This window comes from Dendrobates tinctorius, unplaced genomic scaffold (genome assembly GCF_039654945.1).
Source record: "Dendrobates tinctorius isolate UK_male_01 unplaced genomic scaffold, ASM3965494v1 ptg000001l, whole genome shotgun sequence".
NCBI classification, from domain to species: domain Eukaryota; kingdom Metazoa; phylum Chordata; class Amphibia; order Anura; family Dendrobatidae; genus Dendrobates; species Dendrobates tinctorius.
This window is the reverse complement of record NW_027361669.1, coordinates 13,178,597-13,195,098: the sequence shown is the minus strand read 5'-3', so window position 1 is coordinate 13,195,098 and position 16,502 is coordinate 13,178,597. Positions and strand designations below refer to the sequence as shown.

Below are 16,502 nucleotides of genomic sequence, written 5' to 3'. Positions count from 1 at the left end.
GACCAAGAGAAAGTGTGGGTGTGACCAACTTGGGGATTTGGCTGGGGTGACTAAACATGTGACCGTAGGAAACGGGGTACCTCCAGGAAAGGGGTCTGACACCTGTGTGAGTGGGGGTTTGCTAGTCCTGGATGACAGGGTGAGTGGTGACTCCAATTTGACCGCTATCACCCGATAGCTAGAGGGTCAAGTTGACAACCTGACCAAGGAAGTTTGCATGTGGAAAGAGCGAGTTGACAGTTTTCACCAGGTAGAAGCGCACATACGAAACTCGGAGAGAGAGCGCAAAGAGATCTGTCAACAGCTGGCGAAAGAATGTTTAAAGGTGGCGAGTATGGAAGTAGCCAACTCCACGCAGTTGGAGCGGCTGTGCCACCTAGAGTCCGAGCTCCCGGCAGTCAAGGCCCTGAGACAAACGGCCGAGCACAGAGTGGATGAGCTGGAGAAAGAAGTCTTGGAGCTCAGAGGTCACCTGTCAATGTGGCAAAATATGAATAAGACCCTCAGAGAAGATGTGGAAGTGCTTAAAGAAACTGTAAGAGGTCTTCTGCGAGAGAAGAAGTTGGTGGACGAAGACTTATAGCGGCCGGGCCCGAGTGATGACAAGACAGAACTGCCAGGACCCATCTTGGCAAGGGGTCTCAAAGAGGTAAAATCTCCTGAGGATTTGGAGTGGAAAGCTGAAAAGATATTCCCCCGGTCGGGACAACTGTTTTGAGGGAAGTGTCTGTAGTAAACCCAGAGCCTTCTGTCCAGGAAGAGAGCAAGTCCACGACCTTCAAGTGCGTGATCGAGGTACTCGAAGACGTGCAAGAAGCCTGTACCGGTGAAGGTGTGCATGAGGCTTTTAAAAAGGCGGTCAAAGCGTGTAGGGTGCACTGGGCACCTAAGACTCGGCAGTTGGTGGTACTATCAGCCAGGGAAGACACAGCAAGGCGGGTAGCTGTCATGACAGATATGCATCTGCAATGTCTCCACGCTAAACAGATGTTCAGGCGGAGTAATGTGAAATCTGCTCGACGTCTAGAGCTGGTAAGGGAAGCTAAGAATCGGCTGGGGAAGATGTAATTCCGGTACCCAAATATCTGGTGGAGAGAGTCGTTGGAAGGCACAGTAAAGTGATGCAAAACCTTGTGGATATCTCCGGTGTGGATAGGGTGAGGATCCCTCCTGATGATGAAGTCCAGGTATCTGGTGAAGAGGGCATGATTCCCATCTTTGTGGTTGGTTTCATGGAAAGCCTAAGGAACTTCCGGATGCTCCTGGAATACCAAGTGACGTACCTGCTGGAGATTGAGCAGTTGAGACTTGACCGACTGCAGATCAATAAAGAGATGCGGAACATCAGATGGCGGCAGCCTTCGACCCACTGTATACAGACCCGAAGGGTTCCTCCAAAAAGTGAAATGGCAGGTGGCCGAAGACTGTTAGTAAGGCAAAAACATCAAAAATCAGCAAGTGGCAATTCTACTGGCAATACGAAACTGAGAGACCTTAGCTCCTGTGAGACACTAAATGGGTCAGGCCACACAGTTGACGCGACTGTAAGTGGGACTTCTGACTGTACCCACTGGGAGCGCAGGCCAGTGAGAGAAAGGTCGGGTGACGGAGTGCACTGCAGAAAGGTGGAGACTAAAGAGTGTCTGGTGACGCAGACGACTTTGACTGGAAGACCAAAGCCCAAAACCGATATACTGACCTCTGGGGGCGGGGGAGGCCTAACGTAAAATTATGCCATATGACACCCAAAACAGACTGAGACGGTCCTCTCAACTGTTAGGGCAAGGTGACATCGATGCCTGGTCTCGAGACCCCTGGGTGATGTCATGTGTTCAACCCCACAAGTTTGAACAGAGGGGGGAGGTATGTGGTGCTGTGACCACTGTGTCCGCTGGACAGGCATACAGGCATGTCCATTGTGGTAATGGAAATAGGATGAACGGCAGAGTGGTAAATGACCGTTATGTATCCCAGGGTGGGTGGCCCCGGGATGGAAGCTTGAATGTGTGTTAATCAGCAGAGGTACTGCTCAGGGTTTTGTTACAAAGTATCAGGGAAGGCTTTGAGGTGGCTGGTGAGATGGGTGGGACCAGTCACCTACAAACCCACCCAGGGGCGTGTGTCTGAAGTAAAGCCTATGTGTGTGGTTGTGAATCTGAAGGACCTGCAATGAGGTCATAGCCATGTGATGCTGTGGGTGTGGCTATGGACCATGTAAGGTGACCAGGGTAGGTCACATGAGTGAATGCCTGGATCTGATTGGTCTGTGTGGAAGGTCCCAGAAGGCCAACGTGCTAGAAGGTGTGCTACCTTCCTGAAGCGCACATGTGGACGCTGCTGACCATGTGTGGCCTGTGTGTAATAGCCTGTGAGTACTGGACAGTCCCCAGGAGGGAAGGGATGTCAGGACTGAGAAGCAGCTAAGAGGTAACCCCAGACAGGGGGAATTAACTGAGAGACTGTAGAGCCTGATTGCTGGACAAAGCGCCGCCTGTGTGAACACAGGGCTAAGGGAGTGGTGCTCCACTGTGAATATTCGCTTGGTCTGCTGTAAGACTGTGATCGTTTCTTCATGCTGCTATGGTTTATGCCGTGTATAATAAACCGTATGGACGTTTTTTGTGGAAAAGCCTGTGCCGGACCTGGTTTATCTGCAGCCAAGTGAGTGTCCCCAATACACTCAATGAGCGCTACCTTACAATATATATATACATACCGTATATATATCAGTGAGTACATAATGGCCATAATATTACAGGACTGTGGAGCTACATTATTCTCTATGTGGGGGGCTACATGATACTATATGGGGGCTGCATGACACTCTATGGAGGGCTGCTATATACTCTATGAGGGGGGCTGCATTATACTCTGAGTGGGCTGTATTTTACTCCAAGGGGTGGCTGTATTATACTCTATGTGGTGGCTGCATTATTTTATATGTGGTGGATGCATTATACTCTTCTGTGGTAGATGCATTATACTTTATGAGGGGGGCTGCATTATACTCTATTTAGTGGCTGTATATAATATTTATTTTACTATATGGAGCGCTATGGTGTGCATTATATTGTATGTAGGACTATGGGGTGTTCATTATACTATATCGAGGGCTATGGGGAATGTATTATAATATATGGAGTGCTATGGGCCACATTACACTGTATGGAGGACTGTGGAGTGTACATTATACATTTTGAAGGACTATGGTGTGCATTATACTATGTGGAGGATTATGGGGTGTATTATACTAAACAAGCAAAATGCTGCCTATTCATCGAGTGATTGGATTGTTTATGCCGAAACAAAAATTATTGTTCTCAGAAGCTTAACCTGGTGTAACCTGCTCATCCGGTATTGGGCCAGATTGATTTACTAGTGATCATTCTGTACCCATCATTGTTTCTAAGCCAGCTTCAATATTATCATGCTAATTTGGCGACCTGAACTAAGCACATGTAAATACAACCAAAATGTTTGTGTGATGGTGCAATATGGGGCCCAACTTTAAACTTTTGCCCAGGCAAGATTTATTTAGCAAATTATGGTGAAAAATAAGTATTTGGTCACCTAAAAACATGCACGATTTCTGGCTCTCACAGACCTGTAACTTCTTCTTTAAGAGGCTCCTCTGTCCTCCACTCATTACCTGTAGTAATGGCACCTGTTTGAACTTGTTATCAGTATAAAAGTCACCTGTCCAAAACCTCACTCACACTCCAAACTCCACTATGGTGAAGACCAAAGAGCTGTCGAAGGACACCAGAAGCAAAATCATAGCCCTGCACCAGGATGGGAAGACTGAGTCTGCAATTGGCAAGCAGCTTGGTGTGATGAAATCAACTGTCGGAGCAATAATAAGAGAATGGAAGACATACAAGACCACTGATAATCTCCCTTGATCTGGAGCTCCACGCAAGATCTCACCACGTGGGGTCAAAATGATCACAAGACCGGTGAGCAAAGATCCCAGAATCACATGGGGGGACCTAGTGAATGACTTGCATAAAGCTGGGGCCACCGTAACAAAGGCTACCAACAGTAACACGCTACGCCACCAGGGACTCAGATCTTGCAGTGCAGACGTTTCCCCCTGCTTAACCCCTGTCTGACATGACCGCATATGGCGAGTCTAGCTTTCTCCCTTTGCCATTTTCCAATCCTAAACCGACTCCCACCGATATTCCTGCTCCTAAATAAAAAACACGCTATAACTTGAATTCTTTTTATAATTTTGGCCACAGCGGCCAAGTTTATTAATAAACAATAACATTTAACAATAAGCAATAATATATAATCATAATGTAAAATATGAGGGGAGGGTTCTTGGAGCTAAAAGATCTGGCTAAAACATTTTGGCCCAAAACCAATGGGAAAAACTCGACCACCATGTTATCCTCAGCCGTCCATCCCCAGCTCGAGGGCACCGTAACTCCCGTTCCGGGAGACTAACCACCAGAGCTCCCGAGGTAAAAACCCCGTCCAGAGCTCATAACCAAAAAGCCAGATCCCCCATATCATTTTAAAACTGCCGGGAATTTTACTTCCAATTCCTTCCCCGACCAATCCTCGTCAACTCCAAGAACCCCACCCCCTGCCAACCACGAACAGCCCTGACCACCTCAGGCTCATGAGTGCCCCAAAGCCACCAAGGCCCTCTCTATCCCTTCCTGTATTGCCAACATCCACAAGTCAATACCAATTGAATTTAAATGAACCCTGTCATCCCACCAAAAATTACCGACACCCGATTCCAACTCAAAATGCCTAACACTAATACCCCCATTCCTAGATACAAATCCAGATACTGCTTGATTTAATTTTACCCTAGCCCTGTTAATCCCTTTGAAAGACCTCGCCTGCATCCACTTCTTTCTGGGTACAATATCTGACCACACGGTCAACGCATTCGGGAAAAACGTCCACAACCTCAGAAAGTCAAATCGTATGTCCCTGATCAATTCCCTCACAGGCCTGACCCCTAAATCATTACCGCCCACATGTATGACAAGAATGTCAGGAGGTCTATCAAGGCGAGGGGACTTGGCCAATTCTGGGAGCACTCTACTCCACACCATACCTTGAAAACCCAGCCAACGAATCACCACCTGCTCCCTCCTAAAGCCCAACTGCCTACCATCCGGCCTTGCATCAGCTCGTAGCGCACCCCAATACACGTACAGATGTCCAAATATCCAGGCCAGAAAAGGGTCGCCACCCGAAAAAACATAGCAGAATATGCAAAACAAATTCCTTAACATTCAACAACCATAATTAATGCCAAACATACAATAAATACTGATCCGACCTCCACCTGCCAATTCTCCTGATCACCTCAGCCCCCAAACCAAGACTATCAGCCTCCGACGCAGCCCCGATCCTAAAAGAATGGGACGCGTACATGCCCGGGGAGAGGCCAAGTCCCAACAATCCCTTCTTCAAGACCGCGATGAACTGAAAACGAGACAAATAGGTACCATCTGCATGGCACAACAAAGGGCCCACTCTACCTGACCACTCAACCCAATACAACTCCAAACACTTCCGTGGGCACATTAGCGATCCTTCAACTCGCCCCAACACTACCCGCCTACCTCTTCCCAATTGATCTGTTTTTGAACGTCGAATCCAAAAGGCAATTTCCCCCGCCCAAAATTCCACATCATTTGCCAACACACCTCCGGCCTTGTCCCTGATATGGGACACTACCTCATTGATTCGCATTGCTCTGAAAAAGACCAAAGAAAAAGCTAACCTAAACAATGCCAACTTAAACCCAGAACTACAAATACCCTCCAAGACTCTACCCAACCCTTCCAACAGACTGAACGAAATAGGCCTACGCTTGTCAAAAGTTTTATTGCCCCTGCGAAAACCTCGCAACACCTGTCTAACCAAAAATTGTTTTGCAACATCCGTCGATCCCTGCAATTTGAAGCCAAATGCCAAACCCGCCACAAATTTGTTCACCTTAGAAGCCGACCAACCCATGTCGGCCGCCTTCTGATCCTTCTGATCCCATTTTATCTCTGACCACACCGCCTTCCTCTGTCTAAACTGCTCATAGTTGCCACGCTTGACCCCCATAAACACGATGTGCCTCCCCAATAGCGTCCAGATAGCAAAACAGACCCGAACAGTTTTCCGGAAACTTTTCACCTGTGACACTCGCCAAAATAGCGAATGCTTGCATCCAGTTTACAAACGTCTGTGGAATCAGCGGCCACCTCGTCTTCTCCTCCTCTTCTTTTTTACTATCGTCTTTTTTCCCCTTATCTAAGTTAAATTTCTCCAACGGAAGGAGGGAGAATATCTCAACATACTCATCCCGCCAAATCTTTTCCTTTACCTCTTTTTTTAAATGGGCACCCAAAGGCCCCTCAAAGCACACATAAACCTCTCCCTTAGCCCTATCGTCCAGCTTTATCTTGTCACCTTTGTCTGTCTCTGTCTGAACCGAAACCGATACCCCCACAGATGTCTTTCCATCACACTCAACCGGCCGCAACACCTCCCCTTCTGTCTGGGTGCCGGACCCCTGTCCCAATAACCATGCCCCCACCGGAGATGGGGCTGCCTCCCCTATTACTCCCCCCTCAAGTCTCCTCAAAATTTGTGACATATTATTACTCACATAGCTGCACGGGTGCTGTGTCCCCGCCAGCTGTATGTCCGGAGTCCCGACGTCCTCCACTATCCTGATGTTCACTGTCCGAGTCAGATCCATCCGACACTCTCTGCTGCTCCCAGCCCGCGTCCCTGATCTCCTCGTCACTAGGGGGGACCTGAGCACGTGAACCATGGTTCTCCATCGATCTCCGACCCGAGCGTGACCTATATCGATCCCCAGACCCAGACCGGCCTGTCCGGTCCGCAGCGCCATCCGACCGACTGCCGGACAGCTGCGCATACTGCCCGCCACTCTCCCCGCCGCGTATGAAGTGCTGAGGCCTGGCAGGACGTCCTCATACTGCCCACTCCTGCCCACTATAGTGCTCTGCCTGGCACCCCGTCTGGCAGACCCCCCGGAGCGGACCTCCCCGGGAGCACCTGCCGTGTATGCCGCTGTCGTTGTCCTCGCCGTCGCCGCCTCCGTCCGCTTCATTTCCCTATGCTGTAATGCAGGCCTGCCGCGACCTGCTCCTACGCCTGAGGGCCGTCCTGGCACCGCCGAGTCCCGCAATACCTCCGTTTCAGCCCATGACTTCCTCCTTTCCTGACCGGCCTGCAGTTCTGGCGCGGCTCCCGCTCCCTGGCTTCCAGTTCCCGCAGGCCGGCTGGGCGGATTCCTGCCGGGACGGGCGCTTTGGGGGGAAGCTGCACCAGTACTCGCATCACCCGCAGGGTCCCTGGAGGGGCTCCGCAGCCTGCGCCTACTGCGCGCCGTCACCTTTGGTGACAATCTCTCCGGGGGCCTGGTCCTCCTGCCCCGCTGGCTTGTTCCTGGTCTGTCAGCTGCCCTGAAGAGAGAGGACAGCTGTGATTGGAGCCATCCTCCCCTCCTGGACTGGGCCACGTCCTGGAGCCTGGACATAAGCGCATCCACGGTCTCCATTCTTTCAGCGCTGCCGAGGTGGGTTCTTCTATTTCCTGCTTCCCTATAAAGAATGCAGTTTTCCCGCACATTCTCCCCACTACCCCAGGCTGCCCCCACCCAAAACTCCTCCCATACCCCATCCCAGCCATTCAGGTCACCGAGACCACAACAAATTTGAAAACTTTCCCACCCATTGCAGTCATGGGGGGCTTCCCCTCAGGCTGTGCCCTACTGCAGCCCCCATCTTTAGACTTACTATTCCATCCATGTGCCTTGGGACTTAATTCCTATGAGCAGAATAGGATGTCAAAGGCGGTTAGCCACGCTTACGGGGGAGAGCCGCTGATCGCGGCCGGGTGTCAGCTGATTCTAACAGCTGACAATTGGTCACAGACCGCTCCCGGCACTTTACCCTCGGAACCCTGATAGCCCCTCTGTCTTTGTATCGGAGACTCCGCAGCATGACGCGGGGTCCCGATCGCGGCCATGGAGACCAGATGTTGTCATGATGACATCCAGGTCTCCAGACCTGATAGACTTCCTGTCATGTGCACTGATGATCAGGAAGTCTCTCAGTTCAGTGTAAAATCCATGCAGCGCTGACACCTTATATAGCATGCAGATCTGCATGCTATAGAAGCAATCAGCCTTCACAAAAGGAGTGTCCCATAGTGGGACAAAGTGTAAAGGTAAGAATGAAAAAAAAAAAATTAAAATAATTGTAAAAATATAAAAAAAATAAAAAATAATATTAAAAAATAAATATTTATTGTATCATTAAATCAATATTTTAAGAAAAAATTTCAACAATAAAAGTACACATATTTAGTATCGCCACATCCTTAACGACCCAACCTATAAAACTATCCCACTAGTTAACCCCTTTAGCGAACACCATAAAAAAACAAGGCAAAAAACAATGCTTTATCATCATACCGCCGAACAAAAAGTGGAATAACACGCGATCAAAAATACGGTTATAAATAAACATGGTACCACTGAAAATGTCATCTTGTCCCGCAAAAATAAGCCTCCATACAGTATCATCAGCAAAAAAATAAAAAAGTTATAGCTCTCAGAATAAATTGATGCAAAAATAATTATTTTTTTATATAAAATAGTTTTTATTGCATAACAGCACCAAAACATGAAAAAATATAAATGAGATACATAAGAAAGACAGAAGATTCGGCACTGCTCCTTAACCCCAAAGCAGTTCCATGACTGCTATTCAAGTCGAAAATCACACACCTGGACCGACCGCCAAAATACTGTCAGAACGGGTGCTCAATCCAGAAAAGCAAACGTGTAATCTGATTTTGTACAAAAGAGAAAAAAAAGTGGACAATGGCCGTTTCCCGCACTTGCAGGACCCGCTGAAGCGCAAGTGCGTGAAACGGCCGTTGTCCACTCTCTGTGCGTTCCTCCCATGCCAATGCCTTTTAATTAATAAAGAATTTTCACGACAGAACGATGAGTGCCATCACTTTTTTTTTCTCTTTTGTGCAAAAATATAATGAGGTATCGCTGTAATGGTACTAACCCAAAGAATAAAACTGCCTTATCAATTTTACCACAAGTGGAACGATATAAACACCCTCCCCCCAAAAAAGAAATACATGAATTGCTGGTTTTTGTTCATTCTGCCTCCCAAAAATCAGAATAAAAAGCGATCAAAAAAAGTCATGTGCCCAAAAATGGTACCAGTAAAAGCATCAACTTGTCCTGCAAAAAAAAAACCTCACTTGACATGAGGGCCAAAATATGGAAAAATTATAGCTCTCAAAATGTGGTGATGAAAAACTATTTTTTGCAATAAAAAGCATCTTTTAGTGTGTGACAGCTGCCAAACATAAAAACCCACTATAAAAACACGCTATAAATAGTAAATCAAACCCCCATTTATCACCCCCTCAGTTAAGGAAAAATAATAAAATAAAAAAATGTATTTATTTCCATTTTTCCATTAGGGTTAGGCTTGGGGCTCAAGTTAGGGTTAGAGTTGGGGCTAAAATTTTGGTTAGGGTTTGGGCTAAAATTAGGGTTAGGGTTGGGGCTAAAGCTATAAATAGGGTTAGGGTTGGGATTGGGGTTAGGGGTGTGTTGGGGTTAGGGTTGGAGTTAGAATTGGGGAGTTTCCACTGTTTAGGCACATCAGGGGCTCTTCACATGCGACATGCGTCTGATCTTAATTCCAGCCAATTCTGAGGTGAAAAAGTCAAACTGTGCTCCTTCCCTTCCGAGCTCTGTCATGCGCGCAAACAGTGGTTTACCCCAACATATGGGGTATGAGGATACTCAAGACAAATTGCACAACAACTTTTGCAGTCCAATTTCTCCTGTTACCATTGGGAAGATAAAACATTGGGGGCAAAAAGATCATTTTTGTGAAAAAAATATATGATTTTTTATTTTTCCGGCTCTACATTATAAACTTCTGTAAAGCACTTGGGGTTCAAAGTGCTCACCACACATCTAGATAAGTTCTTAGGTGGTGTCACTTGTGGGGGGTTTCCACTGTTTAGGCACATCAGGGTTTCTCCAAACACGACATGGCATCCGATCTCAATTGCAATCAATTTTGCTTTGAAAAGTCAAACGGCGCTCCTTCCCTTTTGAGCAGACATGCACCCAACAGTGGTTTACCTGCATATATGGAGTATCAACGTACTCAGGAAAAATTGTACAACAACATTTGGGGTCCAATTTCTCCTGTTACCCTTGGTAAAATAAAACAAATTGGATCTTTAATAAATTTTTTGCTACAGAAAGTTAAATGTTCTTTTTTTTAAACATTCCAAGAATTCATGTGAAGCACCTGAAGGGTTAATAAACTTCTTGAATATGGTGTTGAGCACCTTGAGAGGTGCAGTTTTTAGAATGGTGTCACTTTGGGGTATTTTCTATCATATAGACCCCTCAAAGTGACTTCAAATGTGATGTGCTCCCTAAAAAAAATGGTGTTGTAAAAATGAGAAATCGCTGTTTAACTTTTAACTCTTATAACTTCCTAACAAAAAAAATTTGGTTCCAAAATTTCCGTTTTTTTCACAACTAAACTCAAGTCATATCAAAGAAATTTTACCACTATCATGAAGTACAATATGTCATGAGAAAACAGAATCACCGGGATCCATGGAAGCTCTCCAGAGTTATTACCTCATGAAGGGACAGTGGTCAGAATTGTAAAAATTGGCCTGTTCATTAACATGCAAACCACCCTTGGGGATAAAGGGGTTAAGCCATTTAATGTCCGGGCCATCTGAAGTTTGCTAGAGAGCATTTGGATCATCCAGAAGAGTATTGTGAGAATGTTATATAGTCTGATGAAACCAAAGTAGAACTGTTTGGTAGAAACAAAACTCATCATGTTTGGAGGAGACAGGATGCTGAATTGCATCCAAAGAACACCATACCTACTGTGAAGCATGGGGGTGGTAACATCATGCTTTGGGGCAGTTTCTCTGTAAAGGGACCATGATGACTGATCCGTGTACATGAAAGCATGAATGGAGCCATGTATCGTGAGATTTTGAGTGCACACCTCCTTTCATCAGCAAGGGCATTAAAGATGAAACATTGATAGGTTTTTCAGCATGATAATGATCCCAAGCACACCGACAGGGCAATGAAGAAGTGGCTTCATAAGAAGCATATGAATGACCTGGAATGGCCTAGCCAGTCTCCAGATCTCAACCCCATAGAAAACCTTTGGAGGGAGTTGAAAGTCTGTGTTGCCCAGCGACAGGCCCAAAACATCACTGCTCTAGAGGAGATCTGCATGGAGGAATAGGCCTACATACCATCAACAGTGTGTGCCAACCTTGTGAAGACTTACAGAAAATGTTTGACTTCTGTCATTGCCCACAAAGGATATATAACAAAATATTGGGATGAATTTTTGCTAATTACCAAATACTTATCTTCCACCATAATTTTCTGAATAAATCTTGCCAAATCAGACAAGGTGATTTTCTGGATTTATTTTTTCATATTGAATCTCGTAGTTGTGGTCTACCTATGGTGTCAATTACAGGTCTCTCTCATCATTTTAAGTTTGAGAACTTGCACACTTGTTGACTAAATACTTTCCCCCCCCCCCACTGTATATGGAATCAGGCTGTTTTTGTGAGACAAATAGGGATGAGCGAACATGCTCGAATGCAGGGATTGCCTAACAAACAAGCAATCCCTGCATGAGTTGCTGGTGTCAAACAGCCGCGAGACATGCAGCCTCGAGGTCTGGAATCTATTTTTCGAGTATGTCCAAGATACTCGGTTAGCACCTGAGCATGCTCGGACAACACCTTATCTCAGCATGCTCGCTCAGCACTAGAGACAAACTCTTAAAAAACAAACAAAATTTTTTTAGTTATTTAATTGCTTAAACTAATGGTCAGATTGATGTAATCTAGAAACCCAATATAGATGTTGCTTACATTTTAATATATTGGGTAAAATGCTAATAACTAAAATGGTGCTCTGTAGAGGATTACATATGCTTGTAATAGTAAGGCTAAGGTGTGGCAAATATCTACGAAGTACATTTTTACCACAAAATGGGTCTGTCACCTAATCTCGAAAATATTTGAAATGCATTGGTGATGTGCAACCTTTGCAACATGTTATATGACCAACAAGGTTACGTGCCCATGTTCTTATGAATAAAGGCCGCCTCCAATAACAGTATAGGGTTAACAATGCATGATCTTTTTTTCAATTCTTGACAGTTATCTATTATTCATAATTTCATTTATCCCTTATTTCCAGGCCTTTAGACGTGCTTTGTAACCAATCATTTCATAGCCAGGTCAATGTGAACTGTATTTTCAGATGAGCTCCGGATCACATAGGAACCTGATTCACTCCATAGTACAAAGTCTATTATGACAGTAGGGAATTAAAAGAAAATTCTCTTTTTTAAATTAAAAAAAATCCTGTACGTGTTCCTTGATAACCAATTTTCATTTGAAGCTAATATTTCCCATAGTGTAAGTGGATATAGAGGAATGCCAGCTGATGAGTCTCCCTCATCCACTAAGTACATATAGCAGCAGGGGTGCTGGCGGTGCTGAGAATGGAGGGGCTGCCGCTTATCAATTTAGATGACATGCTTGTTTGCTAATGTATTGTGATGGAGAACTCTAGAGAAAGCTTCAGCAGCACAAAGCTATGTGCAATCTCATCAATGCTGCAGGCTGTCTTACATACATGTGCAGAATCATTTGTCTCTGTATATCTGGCTCCTTACATACATATTTCTGAACCAAATCATTACATATCTTAATATCAAGCCTAGTACTAACAGTCCATCATGAAGCATTTACCTGCACAGTGGGAGGACTGCAGCATCCTTACCTGCAAGGCAGCGTGTCCTCCTAAGGTTTCCTGCTGGCTCTCTTCTGCATTCTTCTTACAGATTCCTATGCTCCCAGCTAGCAGACAGCACAGGCAGGTTCTCAGCCATCACATGCTTGTACAAGGCCAATCAACAGAATGGCTCTTACTACTATTAACACCTACATTGCTGGCTCCTTACACGTCGTGGAACAATGCATTTGATTCTACACTAACCCTATTTTGTATTCTTGATCTATACCAATATGCTTTCCCCCCATTTACCTTTCGCAAACATAGGAGACCAAGGGTGCTGTCGGATGTATACCTAATTTAACTGCCTGATCATTTGATCCCAGGCTTCATGCCATCTACCTATCATACCTATCTATGCATTTGGTGAAATGGTGATCTTTTAGGAAAGCAATAAGGGTTATAAATCATTTTTTTTATTGAACACGTCATATTGGAAATAGTCTAATATGTCTGTAAATAATATTTGTACAAACATAAGATCTTCTCATTACACAGGGCTTTGGTCATGCATAGACAATACCCCAGTTCTGGATCACATGTTTTAAAGGGTGTCTGTCTCCCCAAAACTTAAGCTGAAGTGTCTGGGCCTTCCTATTGGGTTGTAACTAGTGTTGAGCATTCCGATACCGCAAGTATCGGGTATCGGCCGATACTTGCTGTATCGGAATTCCGATACCGACTTCCGATATTTTTTCAATATCGGAATTCGGCATCGGAATCGGAAGTTCAAAGTTGATTGACAGACTGACGTCATCATGATGCGCGGTGTGTGCGCATCATGATGCGCCGTCATTTCGGGCCTTCCGGGGGTCTCTGCCGGCCTGCCGGGGGGCTGTGTGGACTGCCCGGGGTCTGTACCGGCCTGCCGGGGGGCTGTGTCGGCCTGCCGGTGGTCTGTGCACCCTGTGGGGGTCTGTGCCGGCCTGCCGGGGGGCTGTGCCGGCCTGCCGGGGGGCTGTGCAGGCTCCGGGGGGCTGTGCCGGCCTGCCGGGGGGCTGTGCCGGCCTGCCGGTGGTCTGTGCAGGCTCCGGGGGGCTGTGCCGGCCTGCCGGGGGGCTGTGCCGGCCTGCCGGTGGTCTGTGCAGGCTTCGGGGGTCTGTGCAGGCATCGTCCGATGGGACTACAAGTCCCATCGGGCGATGCCTGCTACCATGACAGTGATTGACACATTAGCCAATGATGGGACAGTAGTAGTCCCATCATCCGGCTAATGTGTTAAATGTTAAAAAAAAAAAAAAAAAAAAAACTACATACATACTACATGCATGCTACATACATACTACATGCTACATACATACTACATACATGCTACATACATACTACATACATACTACATGCAACATACATACTACATATATACTACATGCTACATACATACTACATGCATGCTACATACATACTACATGCATGCTACATACATACTACATGCTACATACATACCACATACATACTACATACATACTACATATATACTACATGCATGCTACATACATACTACATGCATGCTACATACATACTACATGCTACATACATACATACATACTACATATATACTACATGCATGCTACATACATACTACATGCTACATACATACCACATATATACTACATGCATGTTACATACATACTACATATATACTACATGCATGCTACATACTACATGCATGCTACATACATACTACATGCTACATACATACATACATACTACATATATACTACATGCATGCTACATACATACTACATGCTACATACATACCACATACATACATGCTACATACATACTACATATATACTACATGCATGCTACATACATACTACATATATACTACATGCATGCTACATACATACTGCATGCTACATGCATGCTACATACATACTACATACATACTACATACATACCACATATATACTACATACATACAATACATTCATACAATACATACATAGACATACAGTACATATAACATAGAGTAACATACTTACCAATACTTGTCACATTGTTCCCCGAAGCCATTGTCGTCTACGGAATAAATATTAACATAACAAACCACAAAAATACTCACCCACGATCCGAAGCAGTCCACGAGTGTGTCCCACGACGATCTTGGGTAGAGAACTGCAGCATCAGATGATGCTGCCGTTCTCTACGGGCTGCAGGAATCCAATGACGGAAGGTAGGTATCCTTCCGCACTGTATTCCTCCGCCACTTAAAAAAAAAAAAGTCCCTAGTCTCACTTTATGCCATTGCTGTGTGGGAATTTCCCACGCAGCAATGGCATAAAGTGAGACTAGGGACTTTTTTTTTTTTAAGTGGCGGAGGAATACAGTGCGGAAGGATACCTACCTTCCGTCATTGGATTCCTGCAGCCCGTAGAGAACGGCAGCATCATCTGATGCTGCAGTTCTCTACCCAAGATCGTCGTGGGACACACTCGTGGACTGCTTCGGATCGTGGGTGAGTATTTTTGTGGTTTGTTATGTTAATATTTATTCCGTAGACGACAATGGCTTCGGGGAACAATGTGACAAGTATTGGTAAGTATGTTACTCTATGTTATATGTACTGTATGTCTATGTATGTATTGTATGAATGTATTGTATGTATGTAGTATATATGTGGAATGTATGTAGTATGTATGTAGTATGTATGTAGCATGCATGTAGCATGCAGTATGTATGTAGCATGCATGTAGTATATATGTAGTATGTATGTAGCATGCATGTAGTATATATGTAGTATGTATGTAGCATGCATGTAGTATGTATGTGGTATGTATGTAGCATGTAGTATGTATGTAGCATGCATGTAGTATATATGTGGTATGTATGTAGCATGTAGTATGTATGTAGCATGCATGTAGTATATATGTAGTATGTATGTAGCATGCAGTATGTATGTAGCATGCATGTAGTATATATGTAGTATGTATGTAGCATGTAGTATGTATGTAGCATGCATGTAGTATGTATGTAGTATGTATGTAGCATGCAGTATGTATGTAGCATGCATGTAGTATATATGTAGTATGTATGTAGCATGTAGTATGTATGTAGCATGCATGTAGTATATATGTAGTATGTATGTAGCATGCAGTATGTATGTAGCATGCATGTAGTATATATGTAGTATGTATGTAGCATGTAGTATGTATGTAGCATGCATGTAGTATATATGTAGTATGTATGTAGCATGCAGTATGTATGTAGCATGCATGTAGTATATATGTAGTATGTATGTAGCATGTAGTATGTATGTAGCATGCATGTAGTATGTATGTAGTATGTAGCATGTAGTATGTATGTAGCATGCATGTAGTATATATGTAGTATGTATGTAGTATATATGTAGTATGTATGTTGCATGTAGTATTTATGTAGTATGAATGTAGCATGTATGTAGTATGTAGTATGAATGTAGCATGTATGTAGTATGCATGTTGTATGTATGTAGCATGTAATTTTTTTTTTTTTTTTTTTTTTTTTACATTTAACACATTAGCCGGATGATGGGACTACTACTGTCCCATCATTGGCTAATGTGTCAATCACTGTCATGGTAGCAGGCATCGCCCGATGGGACTTGTAGTCCCAT

General features: G+C 44.7%; 1 long non-coding RNA gene across 1 annotated transcript in view; it reads right to left on the bottom strand.

Moving 5' to 3' along the window:
• The window catches only part of LOC141082757 (uncharacterized), a 106,702-nt gene extending 93,674 nt beyond the window's left edge, over positions 1-13,028 (bottom strand). The window contains exon 1 of the long non-coding RNA XR_012230583.1: positions 12,896-13,028. This is a non-coding gene — a long non-coding RNA (uncharacterized lncRNA). The remainder of the gene's footprint in view (positions 1-12,895) is intronic.
• Between the last annotated feature and the right edge of the window lie 3,474 nt (positions 13,029-16,502).